Source organism: Cupressus sempervirens, chromosome 1 (assembly GCF_028749045.1).
Source record: "Cupressus sempervirens isolate cs-2001-9-10 chromosome 1, ASM2874904v1, whole genome shotgun sequence".
NCBI classification, from domain to species: Eukaryota; Viridiplantae; Streptophyta; class Pinopsida; order Cupressales; family Cupressaceae; genus Cupressus; species Cupressus sempervirens.
In genome coordinates this window covers 96,952,077-96,974,944 of record NC_143118.1, presented here as the reverse complement: position 1 = coordinate 96,974,944, position 22,868 = coordinate 96,952,077, and positions in this window count along the sequence as shown.

Below are 22,868 nucleotides of genomic sequence, written 5' to 3'. Positions count from 1 at the left end.
CCAAAAAAAAAAATTTAAAAATAACTTTAGCGAGTATCAAGATGAAAACCGCGGCAGCTTTGCAAAGCGTTATTTACCACATTGGCAAAACTTGGCGGCTTGAATGCAATTCTAAACAATATTTATTCTCTACTGTTGACCACGATGTGGCAGCTCTTCCATTTCAACGTGGCGTGGTTTGACCATATCAAACTAAGCTGCCAAAAAAGATAATAACTAATACGTGTAACAAGTTGAAAATATATAAAGACGAGGGGTGCACGCATTGAAAGCAGACAGCGCACAATTAAATAACAATATCATTTCAACATGAGATTCAAGCACAAATAAATCTTCCTTCGTTTACAAATTCACTATTACATTTCATATTTTGAGCAATTGCAGGTGTGTACATTTTGCTTTGGAGATGGGTCAATTGGTTTCATGCGCAAAACTGCAAAACACCAACGAGCTCAAGAGAAGAACGATGGCAGAATTCAATCCGTACTCTTTCAATTCTTTTCATAATTTTGGGCCAAAAGTACAATCCAGAGAATTGAAGGATGAAAGTAAGGCCCAGATGATTGGGATTTGTGATACTCCTGAATTGCGAATGGCTTACATGAATCACCTTCTCTCTAAACATAAAACCAGGTCTTGGAAACCTTTGTTGGATACCATTAATGAAACTAGTTTCGCATTCTTTGAATAATATTTATTCCTTCAATTTTGTAATCTGCTTTGAGATTTTCATTTGTTTTGGGAAGAATTGAGGCTTATAACAAACTAAATGCATAGTGACTCATAATCTCAAAAAAAAAATGTTAAAAAAATGTTTTGGCACACAATAAGTCAAGTTGCTATAGTTAAATTAACTCAAGATGTATGTAGGAATCTCAACTTGCTCTGATTAAATTAATTCAAGATGTATGTATATAAAGATTCTTGCTTATACCGGCGAAGGGGGTGAAACCATCTTCATGGAGTCCTTTAAAAGAAGGATGATCTAAACTCAATTTTGTTTGGTGCTTTATGTGTGATCCACTAATTAAATGACATTATGATAGCTAAAATATTAAGACCACTAAAATAAGACTCCAATATATTGGAAAATTTAAAGTTAGTTTAGAGGGGCTCTTGTTATCAATGGAATTGTGTATCAAGAGGGTGGAGTTAAAGGAAAGATTCAACCATTACCATTAAAGTTCTTAAAATTGAAGTACCTCAAATTGGAGATTGAATTCCTCACTAAGTAAATCTAAAGATTTACTTGAATATTTTGAAAATATAATTATCGATCACATTTATAGCCAAGGAAACTAATTGGCAAACCAAATGGTGAATGAAGAGGCAATAGAAATGAGTTTTAGAAGGTAATGTAACTCCAAGACAATTTTGTAGATTCAATTAGATGGATAAGCATGAGTTTGAGCTAAAAAGATTTGTTAAAAAGAAGAGTTCAATTAATAATGAATAATACATGAATCAAGGAGGAGGGATTGTTATAGTAATAACTTAGTAAATTTGGAGATATTCCTAAGATTCTATAAACATAGTATTGAGTTTCACAAAGGAGATAGGTTGAGTCTAAGAAAATTAAATTTCTCATGAGTTAGAGAATTAATGCCAAGACAATTATGAAAGAAAGATCATGAAAATTTGAGATTTGAAAGAAGAATAGAATGTCATGTCTATGGATATGCTTTAGGCATTGAATGCCATCATAGATCTAGTAGATTAAAATTCAAATTTATAATGGCTAGAGTGGCAAACTATATATGTTAAAGGTTTTAAAAAAGAAACGATTTCAAAATAGACATATAAGAATGAGTAATAAATTACAAAGAGATTTTTTGAAGCAGTGATTACAATGGAGGATAGTGAGCATAATTGTTCCTAGACTCCTTTAATTAGGCATTAAATTTTTGGGAACATTGAGGATAGGTGCATTATATCATAATTAAAGAATTTCTAATTTTTGACAAGTCAAATGTGTTCTCATTGATGTCAACATATTTGTTGGGTAGTTTGTCCAATCATTTAGTATGTCAAGAGGTTCAGTGAGGTCTAGTTATTGAAAACTAATGGTTGCACACATCATAAGATGTTTTAGAGAGTCTATACTTGACCTATGCCAATTTTTAAGGTGTGCACGATGATTTAGATATGTTAAGAGGTCAAAGATGGTGATTAGTTATTTCACTATTTTTGAGAGTTGTTAGGGTTAAAAAGATTGGTTTAATGTATACTTCTGAGTTGATATTTTTCTTTGGACACCTCATGGCATGCAATCTATACAAATACTTATTGTGAGTACAATGTCAATTTCAATGACACATCATAATTATATCATCTCAAACTTTATTTTGTAAATTAACTATTTATCATTTATCACATTTAATTTTTGAATTTTTTTTTTTACTATATATTAGTAAGGAGAGATTAATATGTGTTTAAATGATTAATCAACTTTATTTAACTAATAAACAGATAATAGGAATTCATGAACCACCACTTGCAATTCCAATTTTAGAAGTCACTCTAAGGACTTGTACATGGATCTCCATCTTGAAAACCTTATTATCTTGTTAGTTAAATGTAATTTAAGCTGTTTCGAATTTAATCTCTAATTGAAAATCTTAATTTAATAACATTAATGATTTCTGCATACATTTATAAATCTTATGTAATTAGCTTTCTAATAGAAGCTACATATACAAAGTCAAAACTCCTCAAAACTTATGTGCATAATATTTAATCATACAATTGTAAGAAAACATTCACTATTCCTCATATATAATTGTTTTATTTATTTATTTTTCATTAGTAAAGATAGATTATTTAGCTTGAGCACACCATAATGACAATCAGAGTTACAAGGATAATCTCTTCCCTTTTTCAAGGAAGACATCTTCCCCTTTAACATAGTCTACTTAATACCATTAATGAGCTTCATTCAACTAATATGTCACAATAGAAGTCCAAGACACACTACTTAGAAATTTTGACTTCAAACATGTTCCCATCTCGAGAAACTTAATTATGACCTGAATTTGAGTATACAGCTTCATCAATTCATTATTTAATCTTTGAAATAAACTCTTAATAACGTAAATTGATTTGCATATATCGGGATCACCCTTAAACATCAAACACTAAGGAAGAAATTAAATTTGAAAAAATAAGTCAATTTTAACTTTTTAACACTTTTAACTTAAGAATCTAACCTTAATATGTGATGTTTAAACCATCTGATATATATGTGCATCTTATTCATTTGACAATTGAAGATTTACTGCTACTGTAGGTCCTAGAAGTTGGAAAGTCCAAATTGCTTGAAAATAAGAATAAAGTATATTACATGCACTGTACTGTCAAGAACTTCTCAAGCACTAAATAAAAATGACTGTCCAGATCACTAATTATATACGCTTCAATCGTTTGAATGACAAATGAGAATCTCAAAGTAGAGTAGAAAAGGAATGAATGAATGAATGAATATATATCATACAAGCAAAGCAAAACTGGTCTCATGGATTGTACCCAACAAGGGTTTCCAAGATCTGATTTTTCGTCTGCAATGAAGGTGATTCATGTAAGCCATTCGCAATTCGGGAGTGTCACAAATCCCAATAATCTTGGCCTTACAGCTTTCATCCTTCAATTCTCTAAATTGTATATTTTGCTGAGATCCGTAAAAAGAATTAGAAGAATATGGATTGCATTCCGCCATTGCTAATCTCTTGAGCTCTTTGGCGTTTCGCGGCTTTGCGCAGGAAACAAATTGACCCATCTCCAAAACAAAATGAAAACAGTACAATTGCTGATAATGAAAATATTGTAATCTGAAATTGTAAATGAAGGCAGAGCCATTTATAGCTGAATCTCATCTTGAAATGATTTATTATACAATCTGTTTTTGCAGTCGGTCTGGTTTCCTTGTGCTTTCTTCTGCATGTGTTTTGAACGTGTTATACGTGGAATGGTCAAGAAAAACTACGCGGTATTGAAAGCGCCGCCACATTTCAGTCAATATATGGAGTTTTGTTTGAAGTGGATGAAGAGCATAATTATGACTAGTTCAAGCCGAGAGGTTTGATCGGGTACATCATTTACGTTGAAAAATGCATTTGTAGATAAGCCTCGTGACTTAATTCAAATGTCACGCGCCTACAAAAACAATATAATATTTTCTTCTACTCACCGTCATATGCGTTTTTGGCTAAAGACTATTCAGCGTTGAGGTTTTCTTATGTAAAGTGGATAGCCTGTGGTTTGAAATCAACGGACGCTAATACATGACAAGAGCACATGAAGGCCATGTGATCAATCGGAGCCGTCCGTATCTTTTCGTGTACAGTCTTGCTCTTCCTTTCTTTTCGTTTTTTGTCGCCTTGGACGGTTTTGCCCCACGGTTTAGTAAAACGCGTTGAATGGATCCTTTCAATCATTTTCTCTTACGAGTCATTTAAGGGGAAGATCATCCGTTATTACTTCTGTTTCTGTTTGGGATGCTTAAATATTACACACTAAGTTTGATTACTAGGCTCTCTTAAATTGTGAGCATCAAAATAGTATTTTTTAATCTAAATTTAAATTTAACATAGAGTTCTAAATTAATTTTTAATTTAATTATTAAAAACAAAAAATTGTCATTTTGATGCCAGCAGATTGGCCCCTTAAACATTGCATACTTAGGAAAAAATTAAACTTGGAAAAATAAGTCAACTTTGACTATTTAACACTTTTAGTCGAGGAATCAAGCTTAGAGTGTGATGTTTAAGCCATCCCGATTAAAAATATCAAATAGTTAAAGTTGACCTATTTTTCTAACATTAATTTCTTCTTTCTTGTGTGATGTTTAAGGGTGGTTCTTATGTTTTGTTAATAAGTTCATGTTTGTTCATACAAATTATTATTAACTACTATTTATGTACGTGGAACTAAGAGTCAATAGGAATATATTATTTTTTGCAATAAAAATAGTAAGGAATAAAATTATTGTAAAAATGAATAATAATTTAAGAATATCACAAAATTGTGTGTCATATGTAAATGTATTGTAGAGTATATATCAATAATTTCTATAAAAGTGTAGTTTTTAAAATTATTTTTTAACAAATATTATGGTATTGTTTTCACAATAAGTGTGTAGCTTTTAATTATTTTCATAAGTTTAAAAAAATCCATAAGAGTTACTAAAGCTAAAGAAAAGAAAATGTATAGTTAATTAAAAAAAATATATATATATATTATATTATTTTCACAATAAGTGTAGTTTTTTACTTCTTTTAGTCAGTTTAAAGCAATTCATAATAGCTACTAAAGAAAAAAAAAAGATTAAAAAAAATGAAAAATCATAAAATAAGATTTAAAGGATAGAAAAAATCATACTTAAAGGGGATCGACATAACAATTAGCGAGAAAATAAAATCTAACAGTCAAATCTAAAAATCAATTTTACAGTAATAGAGTTCCAACACATCGCCTATCAGCTAAATTACTAATTTAAGAATTGTACAAATTAAACTAAAAGTTTATCAAAAAATTAATCAAATATTAGTAGTGTTTGTTAGTTATTTAATAACTATTGAGACATTTGTGCATAAGTATTGGTAATTTTGAGGTAATTATTGGGTTGTTTGGATAGGGTATTAGATGAAACTTTCAATTGATCACATTTTGATCCCTATACACAACTTATTCTACAACATCCATCTTCACTACCTAGAAGTCAAAATAATAGTTAACTGTTTGTGTACATTCAAGTGTATTATAATTTGTTAAAAAAAGAGCTAGTTTGCAATATTAAAAATTTAGAGAATTATATGCATAACAACTCTATTTCTTATAGTTTGTGTTTCCATAACACATCATCAAAAATCTTGATATAAAAATTAGACATATAATAAACAAATAAATTGTTTAACCAATTAAAGTTTATTATATTTTATATTTTATAATTAATTTTATACTTTGTAAAATCTACATGTAATATATTTAACTTTTTAATTTTGAATTTGGTTTTTCTATTTTTGATTGATCATATAAATTAAGATCTTATATAAGATTTTTTTTAAAAAAATTAAAAAGAAAACAATTTGACCAAGCATTTTTATAGGTATAACTATATTGCACAATTTCCTCCACTTAACAAGGAGAATTTAGATTTATAATTTATCATACTTTTCTTTATTTATCCACTTCCTTAAGTGCACAATTCAGCACACTATACTTCTTATTTTTGCTAGTGGATAACTAGAATTCCCGAATATTGAATTTTGTTTATTACATGAAAAATCATAAAACATTGGTTGATAATTTTAATTATTAAACAAAAAAAAAAAATCTATTCATGAAATTCTGTCGGCTAGGTAGATGGTGCCCTTATTTTTCACCTTAATAAAGAATGGGAAGTTCTTCATTATTCTACAATAAAATGGAAATAAATTATTTTAAACCTAAAGGGGCCAGTGAGTAGATCAATAATTGAAACATAGTCAATTATAAAGGTCATAGTTAAGAAAAATTATAATTTATTTGATTATAATTTTATTCATTTTCTTGTCCTTCAAAAATAAAGATGATACTAGTTTTTAGTTTTAAGAAAATGATATATTTTGTACAATAGATTATTTAAATTAGTTAATAAAATCTACACAATTTTTATTTTGTTTCAATTGTCAAGATATTTTTCTATTATAAATTAATATGAAAAATTAAATTCAAATTTAATATTATTTATTTATTTTTACGTTGTAATCAACTTTTAAAACAAATTTCTAGTTTTTAAGACTCTTTAGATAATATTTTTAAATAAAATTTTAATCATATTTTTGTAGGTGTATTATTAAAAAAATATAGTACTGTCTAAATGATTTATTTATTTATATTTAATAAATTAGGTTAATTTTTATTATTTATACCCTCCATTTAAATTTTTTTTTTAATAGAAGTATTATTCAAAAGCTAGACTACATCTAAATTAAGATTGAAATTGTGTTACAAAATTTTTAGTAATGTTTTGATATACCTTGTGTATATGTATCTAGATGCTACCCTAAAAACTAGCTTGAAATAAACATGTATAATACATAAATGAAATAATATCTTTAACAAAATATAGGAAAAAAATTATTTAATTTTACATAGAGAAGATATATTTTTAAAATTATAAATAAAAGAAGATGTTGAATCTAACATATCATATGATTTTAATTATGTTAAATAGAAAATATTAATATATAAAATTAAATATTTTGAATAATAAGAAAATAGAACTTCTTAATGAACTCACTTTTAATATAGGGATGAATTCAAATAAATATCTCACTTATTAGAAAAATAAAATTTCTTGAAAAATAAATATGAAATGATAACTACTTATAGATAGAAAATAAATTTACAGTTCATGTACACATTTAATTTAGTAATATAATGTCAAAATTCTAATATATTTCTAGAGAGAAATGATCTAAACACTCATGCAAGCAATTTATATTCATAAGAAGCTTTGTAAGAAACCAAAAAATTTAGGGCAGATAGTTGAACAACCGATGTTTGGCAATATATTGCGACCATAATGCTACCTTTAAGCGCAGACATTAAAGGGTCAAGTTAATCTATTTGGATAATCTCATGTGGGAAATTTACAATAGTAGAAAAACTCATTGGAAAAAATTCCAACAATTAGAACTAGTTAACCTAAAATGACATGTAAGCTCTGATGACAATGCAACTTGTGATATTCCTGTACATCTCAAATGCTATGCAACTATTTGATTTGCAACTTTTAGCTTGACATGTTCAAATAGGAATAGAAATAAATAAAAATAATTTGATTTCTGAATAATCATTCAAAGAAAATATGATGTTCAACAAAATGAAATTAGACTATGAAAACAATGATAATCTACACATTGCTTAACAACTATTGCACTTTAGACACAAAACAAAAATCTACGATTCAAATAGAGAACAAACAATCTTCAAAGGATGTTAAGAAAAATTAATATTTTCAATATTTGATCAAAATACAAAGTCACTATCCATATGCACATGAGATGAATCTTTAATACTAGAAAAAAGTATGACCCAATTATATTATCACTCTAATAAAGTGATCATCATTTCTTTTTATCAATTTGTTTTGCTAATTTTTACAAGAGGTGGAGAATTTTAAAGAAATAAATAAGATAACTTGTTGAAAGAGGTAGAAAATTTTTAAGAAACAAATAAGGTAACTTAATAAATATTAAAATTATGATGAGAGATAATAATAGAAAGAAATCTAAAGGAAATAAAAATAAATAAAAGGAAATAAATAAAATCTTAAAATAGTAAGAAAATAGTTTAAAATCACCGGAAAATAATTTTTTTAATTGGGCTAACAATTTTCTAGCAAGAATTTGTAAAATCGAGGAACAAAGCTCCCACATATAAACCTATTGGCTTAAAAATTGTTAAGTTACATAAAAAGAAAAACCATTTTTTAAAAAAATACAAAAAATATAATGTACTCTTTACAATCTACATGTGCACAAAGTTAGCTATAATGACTAGTCTTTTACTTCCCTTATTCACTTTCACATAATTGTAACAAGTCACAAACCTATAACAATGATATAAAGAAAAGATACTTTCTAATTAGTAGTAGTTGGATTTTTAGAAGTATGTTGACTTTAATGATCTCCTCATTCTCCTTTGTCCAAGCTACAATTTATTTCAATTTAATGCATATTTTTCTCTCAAAATAGTTTTATACTGATTAGAAAGCCTATTAAAAGAATTTATTACAGTTTTGTGGGGAGACTCTCGATCGATAAATGTTCTAGCATAAATGAGCTACATGTGAACCTAAAAAGCTAAAAAATGATTAGCCGTTGGTACATGTGTTATTATATTTGAATCGCATTAACATAAATAATTATGAGGTCAAATGTACGTGAAGTATGTGGTTATTGGAATGTGTTCAACTAATGTTGCTCTTTTAGACTAATAAGTTAAATATAAGAAAAAAAGGTATCCAATTTGACATAAACTATAATATCTATATCATATAAAAATTAAAATAACAAATAAAGAAAGTGATAAAGTTTAATATGCCTTAACTCTTATTATTTTTCACAGAGTACACTCCTCTATGGTTATAGAACCAAAAAATATTAAATACATATTTTGAAAAAGTAATGATGAAATCCTAAAGAAAGAAAGTATGACTCTTATTAAAATAAGGAAGAAAAGACAACTTTAGAAAGATCAACTTTAAATGATACATTAAAAAAGGAGAGAATTATGTAAAGTTAAATTATAATAGCACTTAATTAACGATGAGTTCAAATGGTCAATACGAATAATAATAGAAAAATAAAGATAGACAAAAAGTTGTAGCTACAATGATGAAATGGTTGAATAAGAAAAAGATGAAACCATGAAAACAAGCTTTGTCAAAGACCCACGTAAGATCCAACTTCTCAGAGCTTGAATGGGCAAAGTTTGCTGGTATATTAATCACGCCCCACATGACTAGTACGACAAGGTAGGTGTTTGTATATTCCTATCAAAAGTTGCAGCCCACTAATCTCATCAGACGGTGAAGTGCGTGGCATAATACTTTTTCAACCAAGAGAAGAACATGTGACAATTGCAGTCACTAAAGCGTGTTGAAAAACCATTTCTCTTCATTCTAAATAAACTATTCATTGCATTGCCCAAACATCATTCCAACCATCTCCTTCGAATCTCTCATGGCTTCTGCTTTATAACATCTAGAGTTCAATTTATGCAACTTCAGTACTTTGTTAGCTCAAGGATTCGACTTCAACAGAAGAGCAATTCATGGGAAATCATCTGTGTTCTTGTTTTTGTCCCTCCAAAGGAGTGAGAGTCATCAGATTTAATGGCGATCATGATGTAATTGAAAGAATTGCAGTGAAGAAGGGAACGAAGATCGCAGAGGTGATGATGGAGAATCCCAACCAATTCATTTGCAATTTGGATGGTCTTCAAGAAGGGCATCGTATAAAAGCAGTTCCGGCACATGAAGAAGTGAAGAAAGGGAATACATATGTTCTTTTCCCCATGCAAAGACTACGCTCTACACCGTCTGCCTTGGAAATGAATGCTCGTAATTTGTGGGGAGCTAAGCGGAATGCAAGGCCCAATTCAAAAGTGCATCCACTCGGTGAGAATGGCTTGGAAAAAAGGGCATTGCCCAAGTTTGAAATGGATGAGGTTGCCTTAAAACAATGGGAGGGGTTAAAGAAGGGAGGGTGCAGATACTGGAAACCTACTCTTCACACAATAAATGAATTCCCCACCTCAAAAGTTTAGCGGCGCCCTTCACACAATTTACCCCCATTTCTATACGGCTTAAACATCACATACTAAGGCTTGATTCTTAGGTGAAAAGTGTTAAATAGTCAAAGTTGACTTATTTTCGCAAGCTTAATTTTTCCATTAGTGTGGGATGTTTAAGGGTGACCCAATCCACCTCAAAAGTTTAATTGGATGTGCCTTAAAGATGTACATATATTTGTCAAAGGTGCTTCATCATGCAAACATGTAATTATGAAGGCTATGAAGGTCCCTTATGTCATTGTAAAATGAATATTATTAAGTTTGTTGATAGGAGTAAAAGTAGGTTTGTGAAAGTTTTATAATTGATAAATCTTAGGATTATATTATATTAAGATAAAAAAATAACAACAAATCATCAATACTACAAAAACAGGTAAAAGATCTCTAACTCAAAACATACATTTAAGGAATGAGTAAAATATTATTCTTTCTAGGAACCCAACTTTCTTTATTAACCTATCTTTTTAATTTTCTCTTGTTTTATTTGGGATACGAGGATATATTTTAAGAAATGTAATTTTGCTATATTATTTAAAAAGTAAATATTAATAATTTTTACAAAATATTATTTTGATATCTTGTTAGCCTCCCATTTTCATTGTAAATTCCTTTTTTTGAACTCTCTATTATTATTATTTAAATAAATTTAAATAACATTTAGAGTTAGAAGTAGTGATAGAGAATTGGACTTGCAGAGAAGGAAGAAAACTATAGACAGTTAGATTTGCTTAGAAATTTCAAAGCAGAAAGGAGATAAATAGATAAAACCAAATTAGCATTTTGAAAGAAGTTGACATAAGTCTTGGGAAGTAATCTTTTTCAAAAAAGAAATCGTGCAGCCGACTAAACCTTTTTTTCTTAACCCTAGGTTTCAAGTTAAGCACCATGCAAAATCAAAGCAACATTTTCCTTTCGACATCTATGATAGAGATATGTTATTCAATGGGCCACAGTTGCAATCAGTTGTTGTTTAGGGGGCTATGGATGATGTGGTCACCAGTCAGAAGGAAAATGAGGCTCCATCTGCTTTGGAGGTAGAAAAGGGTTTGTTGAAAGGAGAGGCTGCCATTCGAAATTATATCAGTCCCTGGGAGAAGGGTGAATCTTCTTTTTAGGGCAACATAAAACAAAGGATTTCTGAGGATTCGAGGAGAGCTCCCTTCAATCCAAAGCAATCAAGCAAGGGTAAGGAAAAGAATGGTAAAACAAAGCAGATCTAGAGGAAGAAGCAGTCGGGTAATATTGCTCAGAGAAGCAATGGATATACAGGTTAGGGAGTCATTGAATTCACTATTCTAGAAAGGTTATTATCCCCACACATCAAGTTTTTGAGAAGCATAGCGCTTAGGGTACAGATTCAAAAACACAACTTAAACAACACTAACATTCAGGCATGGATTATTAGCAACTGGCCAAGTATGAAAGAGGTTTTATTCCATGATCAAGTTTTAAACTATTTTATAGTACTCTTTAGTTCAACTGAGGATAGGGATTGGGTTCATAAATGTAAAGGGTGGTTCTGTAATGGTTATGGCATTTCGACTTGCCCTTTTTCCCCAAACTTCTCCCCTAAGTCGAGCGATGTTATTTTTTTTCCACATTGGATAGAATTGCCAAATTTTCCCTTGGAATATAGAGACACAGAGATTGTTGAATTGATAGAAAACAAGGTGGATATCTTCCTCAAACATGATCTGATCCCATTTGAATAGGTAACTGGGTTTACATATTCTTTTGAGTAGTCAAAAGTTGGTTCCACAATATATAGTTTGTCACTCAAAATGGGGGGATTGGAGACAAATTATACAAATTCAAGAGTCAGAGGTAGTTGAGAAACATTCATTGTTCTTGAGACATTTTAACTTAGATTGTCAAGGTGTTGTTAAATATCGGATTATGGTAAGTGAAGATCATTCATCTATGGTTGAGAAATGAAAATTTTGGCGGGTTGCTATACAAAATGGTATAGAATTCAATACAATCATTGATAATAATGTGGGTAATATGCCTATGACTAAATTTTAGATTTTTCCTCCAAACTTGGATAAGGATGATGAATTGGCAAAAGTAGTTATTAATAGGGATGTGATAAGTTGCAATAATCAGTCTTTGTATTCAGATCAATCAATCCTCCTCCCTACATTTGGGGACTTTAGTGTAAATCATAGTAAGGAGGTGTCTATAAATAGGAAATTTATTCCCTTGTAGGAACTACAGTTGGCATTTACAATAAGGTCAAAGAATAGTCATAAGTTAATGACTAGCAGGGGCTTGCTAAAATGTCATTTTGCCAAATAGTTCCCAATAGAACTACTAGGAGCTAGTTTTAAAGATCAACTTGTTCTTATGGCTCATGCTCATAAAGTCCATAACATTTTATTTTGACAAATAATTTGTAGACAATTGGTTTACTAGGAATCTTTCTTGGCAGAATGGAATAAAAATAGTTGGTCAACAACAAATATAGTTACACATCAAGTTATGTTTAATCAATCCCCTTTGGAGATGTTTATCCCAACATGTTAGCAAATTATGCAAGCAATCAGGCTAGGTAGAAATGTGAAATTTGAAATACAACAATTGGCTATAGAGATATAAACATTTGTGGTATTAGAATAGTTTCAATCAATTGCAAATGAAGTTTTGAAAGAAGATATGTCCCAAACATCAACATTTGAGGAAGCCCCCATGACAACTAGAGATTTTGAGCATGATAGACTCTTTAGGCTAGACCAAGTGGAAAATGAAAAAAATGGGTGTGATTCTAAAATTGATTTTTCACAAACCCTATCAATTATGAAATCACCTGGAGATCAAATTCTAGTAGCTTGTACACCAAAGACTTATGGAAGAAAGAGCAAAAGTACAAAAGAAAAAGAAGAAATTGCAGCATGTATCCAATCTACATTGGAAGAAAAATTTCAAATAGTAAAAAGAGTCACCAAAAGGACTAAGTGTCCTCTGGTGGAAGGATGAAGATTATTACATGGAATGTTAGGGGTATCAATGATCCTGACAAAAGAAGCAGGATTAAAAAACTACTTGAAGAGTCGAAAGGTGATATTATATTATTACAAAGAGACAAAACTATCAGATGAAAAATATCAAGAATCAATTGTTAATTGGAAGCATTAGAAATATGCCCACTATCCTAGTGTTGGGGCCTCAGGAGGTTTAATCACTTTGTGGAATCTAAAGGTAGTTACTGGTATTTTACTAGATCAAGGTCTAGGTTGGCAGTGTTTGCAATTTCAACACTTTGAAATTTCAATGGTTATCTTCAATATTTATTGTCCATCTCATGCTCTAGATAAAGTTAAATTATGGAATGTGATATCAAAAAAAATTAGATCTTTACTAGAACAAAATAGTATTATTGGTAGTGACTTTAATGCAATTAGAAATAATAAGGAGAAACGGGGAGGAATATTTCCATCTATGAAAGCTATGGAAGAATTTGACAACTTTATTAATGTTAATGAGATGTTTGAGATTAGTATGCCCAATGGATGCTTCACTTGGCATAATAGAAGAGATTTTTTTCTACAAATTGCTAACAAACTTGACAGATTTATAGTTTCTCAATCATGGAAAGTAACTTCTATTCTTTTTTTGGTAGAAATTCTATCTTATCCAGGTTTTGATCATTTTTGAGTATCATTAACCTTAGACAACAAAGTGGACCAGGCACTACCACATCAAAAATCCTCTTTTAAATTTGAAAGAATGTGGTTCAAACATCTACTTTTTTAACCTTTAATTAGACAATGGCGGGTCAATGCTCCGTAGGAAAAAGGTAATAGTATGTTTCATTTCTACAAGAAACATCAATATCTTAAAGACAAAATCATAATCTAGAAAAAATAGGCATTCAAAAATATTTTTGAGGAGAAAAATAAAGTGCAGAAGGAACTACAAGAGATCAATGAAGAAATCATCAGTTTTGGTTTAAATTCAACTTCATTTTTCTTGACAAAAAGAGAAATAGTCTCAATGGGTGGAGTTCTATAATAGAGAGGAAGAATATTGAAGGTAGAAATCTAGGGAATTATGGCTTAGTGATGGTGATCGTAACACCAAATTCTTTCATGTTGTAATAAGTCAAAAGAAGGCAAATAAATCCATTTTCTCAATCACGGAACAACTTACAAGTAAAAAATTACTAGATGAAGAGAGTATTAAAATGGAAGGGGTTAGACTTTTTAAAGAGCTTCTTGATCCATTAATAAAAATGGATGTTAATGAACAACATCTTAGCTCATTCTTAGAGGTGGTTCCAAGTATCATTTTTGATCAGGATAATGTTAACTGTATGAAACCTTTTACATTGGAGGAAATTTGGAAAGTAGTCAAATCCCTCCCCCCAGATAAAGCACCTAGTCCTAATGGTTTTACTACTCTCTTCTTTCTGAAATGTTGGATAATCTAGGATGGGACTTACTTATGGCTTTAGAATCTTCTAGACACAAGGATTACATGCTCGAGAACTTTGACTCTACAAATATTGTTATCATTCCTAAGTCTAGGGATCCCCATACTTTTTCTGATTTTAGACCAATTTCATTGTGTAATACTATTTACAAAATTTTCACCAAGGCCATATATTCTAGACTTCAAGTCATTTTTCCTAATATCATTTCTCTAGAATAGGGTGGTTTTTTGCTAACTAAAGAGACATTAGAAGGGGTAATTGTGGCACACGAAACTCTACACCATATCAAAGAAAACAAAATTCCTTCCTTTGTCATTAAACTTGATGTGATGAAGGCCTATGATAGAGTTAATTGGTCCTTTCTTTTGAAAGTTTTGGAGAATTTTGGGTTCAACAAAGCTTGGTGTAAATGGATCAAAGCCTGTATTTTGGGGGCTAAATTTTTAGTCCTTATTAATGGCTCCCTAGAGGGTTATCTCAAATCTTCTCAAGCCATTAGAAAAGGCGGTCCACTATCACCTGCTCTATTCATTTTGATGGTAGAAGCTTTTAGCAAGTCTATAATTCAATCTCAACAATTGAAGCTTTGGAAAGGCATTCAATTTGGAGGCAATGATCTAGTAGTTACTCATTCATTATTTGCAAATGACACTTTGTTGTTTGGGTCGAAAAATGTAAGGGAAGCTAAGCATATAAAGTATATATTGGATTAGTACTCATTATTCTCAGGTCAAAAGATTAGTATGGCAAAATAAAAAATCTTCTTGTTTTGTACAACTCCAATTATTGCACAAAAGATTAGAAAGATCCTGGATTTTGAAGAGGCTAAGTTACCATCTATATATTTGGGTGTTCCATTTTTTATGGGTAGTCACAAAGCTTCTCATTGAAAAAATATAGTTGATAGAATTAGGGCTAGAACAATGGCTTGTAAGGTAAGATGACTTTAATTATCTAGCAAAATTCTCTTGATTAAGTCTATTCTATTAGCTATTCCCAATTACTATTTCTCTATATTATCTACACCTAGATTTATCATTAAGTAGATTGAAGGTATTATTTGGGATTTCTTATGGATGGAAAATATATCAAGAAATAGAAAAATCCCACTAATTTTGCTAAAGCAAATGTCTTTTGAGAAATATGAAGGGGGGATTAATCTCCCAACCTAACTCTAAGGAATCTTTCTTTTGGAGGCAACTTAGTTTGGTCTATGTATGAGAAAGCAGAGGAAAAATGGTGTAGGATCTTGCAAAGAAAATATTTAGATTTTAATGACCCTTCCAAAATCTTCAGTATGGACCATCTTCCTAAAGGGTTAGTAATTTGGAATTTCTTGGTGGACTCCTAAGATTTAGTTGCTAGATATTTTACTTGGAAAATTAACAATGGAATCAAAGCACTTTTTTGGCAGGACTCATGGAATGGCCTTCCTCTGCTTTGTAAAAACTAATCCTTTGATATTTGGAGTGATATTTTTTGTGTTGAATGGGGCTCTCATGTGGCAGATTATTTTTAGTTTGTTGACCCAATTTTAGGCAGAGTCACTTGGAAGAATCTAGTGAGTTTACCAATTCCTGATCAGATTAAGAAAGAATTTGTAAGTATACACAACTCAAGAACTGTTTTAGTGACAAATCATCTAGATGTACTGATTTGGGCTCCACATCAAGAGGGCAAATATTTAGTAAAGTTGGGATATTTAGCTACTAAGAGCCTAAAAATTTATAACAAATCTTACCAGGCATTTAAATTTTGTTGGAATCTGATAGTTTTACAAAAGGCAAGATGTTTTCCTTAGTTGGCTCTAAAAAAGAGAATCTTGAAAAGGGAGAAGTTATCAAAATTGAACATAGTACTTAATACAAAATGTGTCTTATGCATGGAGAAAGAGTAGAATGTTGATCATCTCTTCATTCAATGTAAAGTGACATATCAATGCTGGGTCTTCATCCTCCAAAAATTAAACCTCATGATGCCTCTTTTGAATACATTATGGGACATTTTCCAAGATTGGCCAAGTTTAAAAAATCATTCTTATTATTCATGTATTTGGAAGTGCATTCTAGCCATTGTTATTTGGGCAATTTGGTTAGAGAGGAATTAAAGAACTTTTAGGAATCAACCTTCAACTATAGAAACTGTGTTATCAACATTAGAAGTCACAGTGGGGGAAGTTGTGGTAGCATATATCAGAAGAACTTTTGAACACCTTATAGTTATAGGTTGGGATATTGCATTGGCTAATAGATGGACAAATCTACCCTCACCATCTTATCAATTCATTACTTCAAGTCCTAGTGGAAAAGCTAATAGAAGGGATGTGAAATGGATTCCCCCTACAATGGGAGTTTGCAAGTTGAACTTTGATGGTTTCTCTAGAGGAAATCTTGGTGAATTGAGGGCTAGAATGTGCATCAAAAATCACAATGGGTAGGTGGTGGGTATGCTGGCACAAAAAATACCGATTGGTACAAACAAAAAGTAGAAGCCATGGCATTTTTACTTGGTTTAGAATTGGCACTTCAATTAAAAATAGACAATATTCATATTGAGGGAGATTCAACACTGGTCATCAACTCATGCGTAAAGTAAAAAATAGAGAATCGGAAGTTTGGATATATACTGGAAAAAGCTTGGGAAATAATTGATAAATTTATAATGATTTCCTTTTCTCATACCCTCAGAGAGGGAAATCAAGTTGCAGATAATATTTCTAACTTAGGTTACGATTTGTAGACCGGTGAGATGAGGATTATGAACTTTGTGTATGCCAACTTTCCCAATTTATTTAACTTAATTGATCATGAGAAAATTTTACAGTAGTAGAAGGCTTTTCTCAATGTTTAAGTCATGATAGCTCCACAAATGGAATGGTTGTGGCTATAATTAATTGGTTTTGATAATGATGAAATTCACAGGTTGATTATTTGGGATGATCTTAGCTCATTGTTGTGTACTTTTGGTAACTATTAGTGACCTTCATTCTTTAGGGCAAGTACAAATTTTGTTATTGCAACTGATATAGATCTTTGGTTTCTTGCAACTTGGTAGTAGAAGTTTATTATGTGTAATTAAAATTTGCTCATGTGAGCTATTCATGATAAATAAATAATTTTTTTTTGCATTGGTACTGGTACTTGGTAGGTAGTGGTGGCAAATTTAATTAGTATAATTAGTTGTCACTTGTGTGTGGTAGGTTATAAGATTTGTGGCCTTGGTTTCATTTTATTAGAGGATCTTTTGTTTTTTGGGCAATGGAGTTTATAGAGTTTGGAAGCAATGTTTTTAGAGTTTTTTTTCAGGGGCAAGGTCATCAACACCCATGGCTTGGTTGCATCCCAGACAGGGAATTGAAAGAAGTTTTGTAGATTAAATGTGATACATGCTTGCATTGCTTTAAGGATACTTTAGGTCCTTCTATTTTGTGCTCTTCTCACTCGAAGGTTATTCTTCCATCTCACTTAATATCTTTTTTCTTTACTTTTACCTATGACCTTCAAGATCATAGTATCGTGGAGATCATTGCAGATAAAATTGGCCTTGGTAGCTTGCTCGAAATGGAAGCTATTAGGGGAGCTTTGCAATAGTAGGATATCCCAAGGGGTGAGGCTTCTTTTTCAGGTGTTCATGGTTTCTTTCATGATAGGGGTCACACCAAATTTAGAAATTTCTTGGTGTCATTCTCCAAAGCTTTGGGAGATGGGAGTTTTGGCCAAGTTGATTATTATATATGGTGTTATAGAGCATTTTTAACACCACATATTGTTGATGAACTAAAAACCAAAGCTCAGGCTATTGAAAAATTATTAACACATGACCTTGAGGTGGACATTACTAACTGCATGGCATGTCCAACTATCATGCTGTCGAGGGCTTCACAGTGCCAAAACATTCATACCATGCATATTGACAATCCATTGGCGAGATTGGATTTGTCAACAAGGGATGGCCCGATTCTAATGGAATGGAAATTATTTTGATCTTTTGGATGCTCTCACTATTTTGGTATTCTGGTTGGCACTTGGATTTTGTAAACAAGGATATTGTTGATTGGTTTGGGCTCGAAATGGGAGAGTACTCCATTAGCATGTTCAGATTTTGAGTGGGAGTATTATATGCAAACGGGCCTCGATTTTTGATGATGACAACTATGTCATGAGGCACTACTATAAATTGCTTTTGGTCGGGTTTGGAATTTCTTGCTTGTTGATGGAAATGATGGTAAAATTGTAAAATTTTGTAAAATTTTGAATTTTGGTGGGGATATCTCCTTTTTTTGTAAGTCAAATTTTGACCATCAATATTATAAGTTGCATATATCGATACTTTGACAATTGTACATATTGCGACGATGCTAGGTTTTATTTCTAGTTCTTTCCTAGTTGAGCTCTTGAACTTGTTTATTTTATATATATATATATATATATACATATACATATACATATACATATACATATACATATACATATACATATACATATACATATACATATACATATACATATACATACATACATACATACATACATACATACATACATACATACATACATATACATATACATATACATATACATATACATATACATATACATATACATATACATATACATATACATATACATATACATATACATATACATATACATATACATATACATATACATATACATATACATATACATATACATATACATATATATATATATATATATATATATATATATATATATATATATAATGTGGTTCGTCCACTTTCGCCAAATTTTTTTTTTAAATTTAATATTGTTAATCTCAGATTGGTTTTGACAAGGCAGTGACAAAACACTTAGTCAAAATCTAGTAGAATTATAGTGCAAACAAAGCACATAGTGTATGCTAAGTGATCACAGTGAGTTGAACAATAAGTACAAGTTGAGTGATCAAGGCATGTCGAGCATAAGTTGACAGCCAGTATGTGCCAAGAAAAATATATAGTTAGTGCTGAGCAGACTATACATGCTGAGTGATTTAGGTGTCACGTAAACAGAGAGTGTCGAGCTAGTCAAAAGTTGAGTTACAACATTAGGAGCACAATGAAGGCCGAGCATTAGAGTCTTTCGATGTCGAGTGAATTTTTTTTGGCATAGTTGTTTGTAATGGCACAAACTTCTATGTAAACCATTTTTGGGCCAACATAATCATATTTTATGATTATGAAAGATAAGTATTGAGGTATATTGTGAATCTGCGCACAAAACATGCAACCAATCTGAAAAAGGGAAGCTTAAGGTGACAATATGGATCAACCACAACCATTGATTCTTACCCCATCCATCCCCACCAATGCTTATTTAACAAGGTAAACCCTAAAGATTTTGTGTGTGCGCAAAGAGATGAATGCTAAGTCTAGAGAGAGAATTCATGGTGGCTAAGATGGCTATGATAGAGTTATACATTAAAGAATCAGCTTGAGTAGAACAGAGTATAGAAGTGAAAGGACAAAGGAGACATATCTGATCAAAAGGATCAAGGTTTAATTAATAAGGAGAAGACTTACCATCAAGCAAAAAGGTGTTAACCAAAGAATCATGGCGCTAGATCATTCTAATAGGTGATATAGAGAAAATCTCTTAACCAATTAGTCCTAATATGATTTTGTAAGTTTAAATCCTCTAACAAGGTGATACCAAAGTTTCCAAAATTAACTCCACATAACTATGCTACATGGTCCATTAAAATGTGGTGTCATTGAATGCATAAAGGAGTTTCTCAATATGTAGATGGTACCCTTCCTAAACCAACAAGTGAAATCACTGATTGGAAAACAATGGATAGGAAAGCCCTAGGTGATGGGTTGATGACAAGATCATGTATCAAATTCAAAAGTCTCATACATCCAAGGAAGCTTGGGATACCCTCCAAAACCTATATGGTAAAGTGTTTGAGGAAGATGTTTTCAAAATTGAAGATGAGCTTGTATCCTTAGATCCAAAGACATTTTACTCCATACATAATTTTATCATCAAGGTGAATGAATTAAGAACAAAGCTAGATGATTGTGGGAGTCCTATTAAAGATGATAGGTTAATCTATCTCATTCATAACAAGTTTCCATCTGAGTACTCCACATTTGTTTCTACTTATAACACCTCAAAGACTACATTAGGGTTTTCCTATCAGAAAGTCTCTTTTGATGATTATGTTGATCTGTTGGAAAAAGAAGAAAAGAAGTTGAAATCAATGGGGATTCTCAATTCACCAAAGTCTAAGGCATTGGCGGCCAATAATGAGGGTTCTCAAAATTCAGCTGGACAATCTTCAAATAAAGGAAAGGGCAAGAATAAGAAATGGAAGACAAACAAATCAAAGGATGTAGAAAAGACAACACCACAATCAAATCAACAAGGCAAGTCTTTGAATTCAAATAAGAAGGGAGACAATAACAAGGACAAGAAAAAGTGTGCTTATTGCAAGAAATTGTGTCATGAAGAACATGAGTGTTATCATAAAAATATTGATGAGTTGACCTCTATCATGAAGAAACATAATGTTCCACTACCTAATGCTTACAAGGAGAAAGGATCTTCTTTAGATTCAAAGGGAAAAGGGCAAGCACTCATGGAAAATTCAAATTCTTTAATGGAATGGATTTTTGACTCAGGTGCCTCATATCATACAAGTTCTTCAAAAGTGGATTTTTCATCAATGAAGCAGTTTGAGGTACCACACATCTTTGTGGGAGATGATAGAAAAATGGAAGTTGAAGGGAAAGGAAATATGGATGTGGAAAATGGAGAGTTCAAAGATGTTCTCTATGTTCCAAACCTAAGTTCTAATCTCCTATTAATTTACCAAATCACTCGCCTTGGAGATGGTCATAAAGTTGAGTTCCTTCCTAACTTAGTAAAGGTGTGCAATCTGAAAGATGATTCAGTGGTTGCAGTGGAGAAAGTTAATCATGACAAAAGGTTGTATTCTTTCTCCCACTTTGTGCCCAAGTCTCCTTCACAAGCCTTGTTGACTCAATCCAATTATGGCATAGCGGTTTGGTCATCTTGAATTTCGCTATCTTTAGCAACTTTTCTCAAACAAAATGGCCAAAGGTCTATCTACAGTCAACTTTTACACAGGTGACTGTTCAACAGGTTCAGTGGATATGCATCTAGAGGAGAAGTTATATAAAGAGAAGTCTTCAAGAGCACCAGTTGTTCTTCAGTTGGTTCACATGGTACTAGTAGGTCCTTTTGCAGTGACATCAGTCAGCTAGGGTCGCTACATACTTACTTTCATTGGTGAATTTTCAAGGTACACTTGGGTATTTTTACTTCATCACAAGAATGAAGTGTTGGATAAGTTTCTAGCCTTCAAGACTCATGTCGAATAGAAATCAAGGAAATTCATCAAATTTCTAATAATGGACAATGAAAGTAGATATGTGAACAAAAGACTTAAGGATATTTTGCAAACTTGATGTTAGTTTGTAGTGATTCATTATAAAAGTACTGTACATACTTCATATTGTAACCCTAATGCGGCATAAAATTACTTGAATAAAAGGGCTTAGGGTTAGGTATTTTCATTGTGTTGTGATGCAAAAATTGGTTCTTATGGTGGTATTGAACTGTAAGGGATTACATATTGTAACTAGGTTGTAATCACTAGATCGTAATAATATCAAACTTGATGTTTGGTGGATGTAGCCCAAGGATTGGGTGAACCGCATTCAATCTTAGCATCTTGTGTTCTTTTCTGTGTGATCTATTATTTTCTATTATTGGTTGTATTTTCACGTAATTTTTATTTATGTTAGCGGTCTAATCCTATCAAGTGGTATTAGAGCGAGGTTTTTTTTTAGTTATCCTCTGTAGGAGAGTCTCATGATTGAGTGAGAGGGATGGTAGATGAGGGTCAGCTGAGGGTCGATAGGTTTAATGGGTAGAACTTTCAGTTATGGAAGATGCAAATGGAAGACTATCTTTATAAGAAGGATTTATGGAAGCTATTGGAAGGCAAAACCAAGAATCAAGGATCTATGTCAAATGACGAATGGGATCTTTTAGATAGAAAGGCACTTGGAAGCATTTGATTATGCCTAGCACCATTGATGGCATTT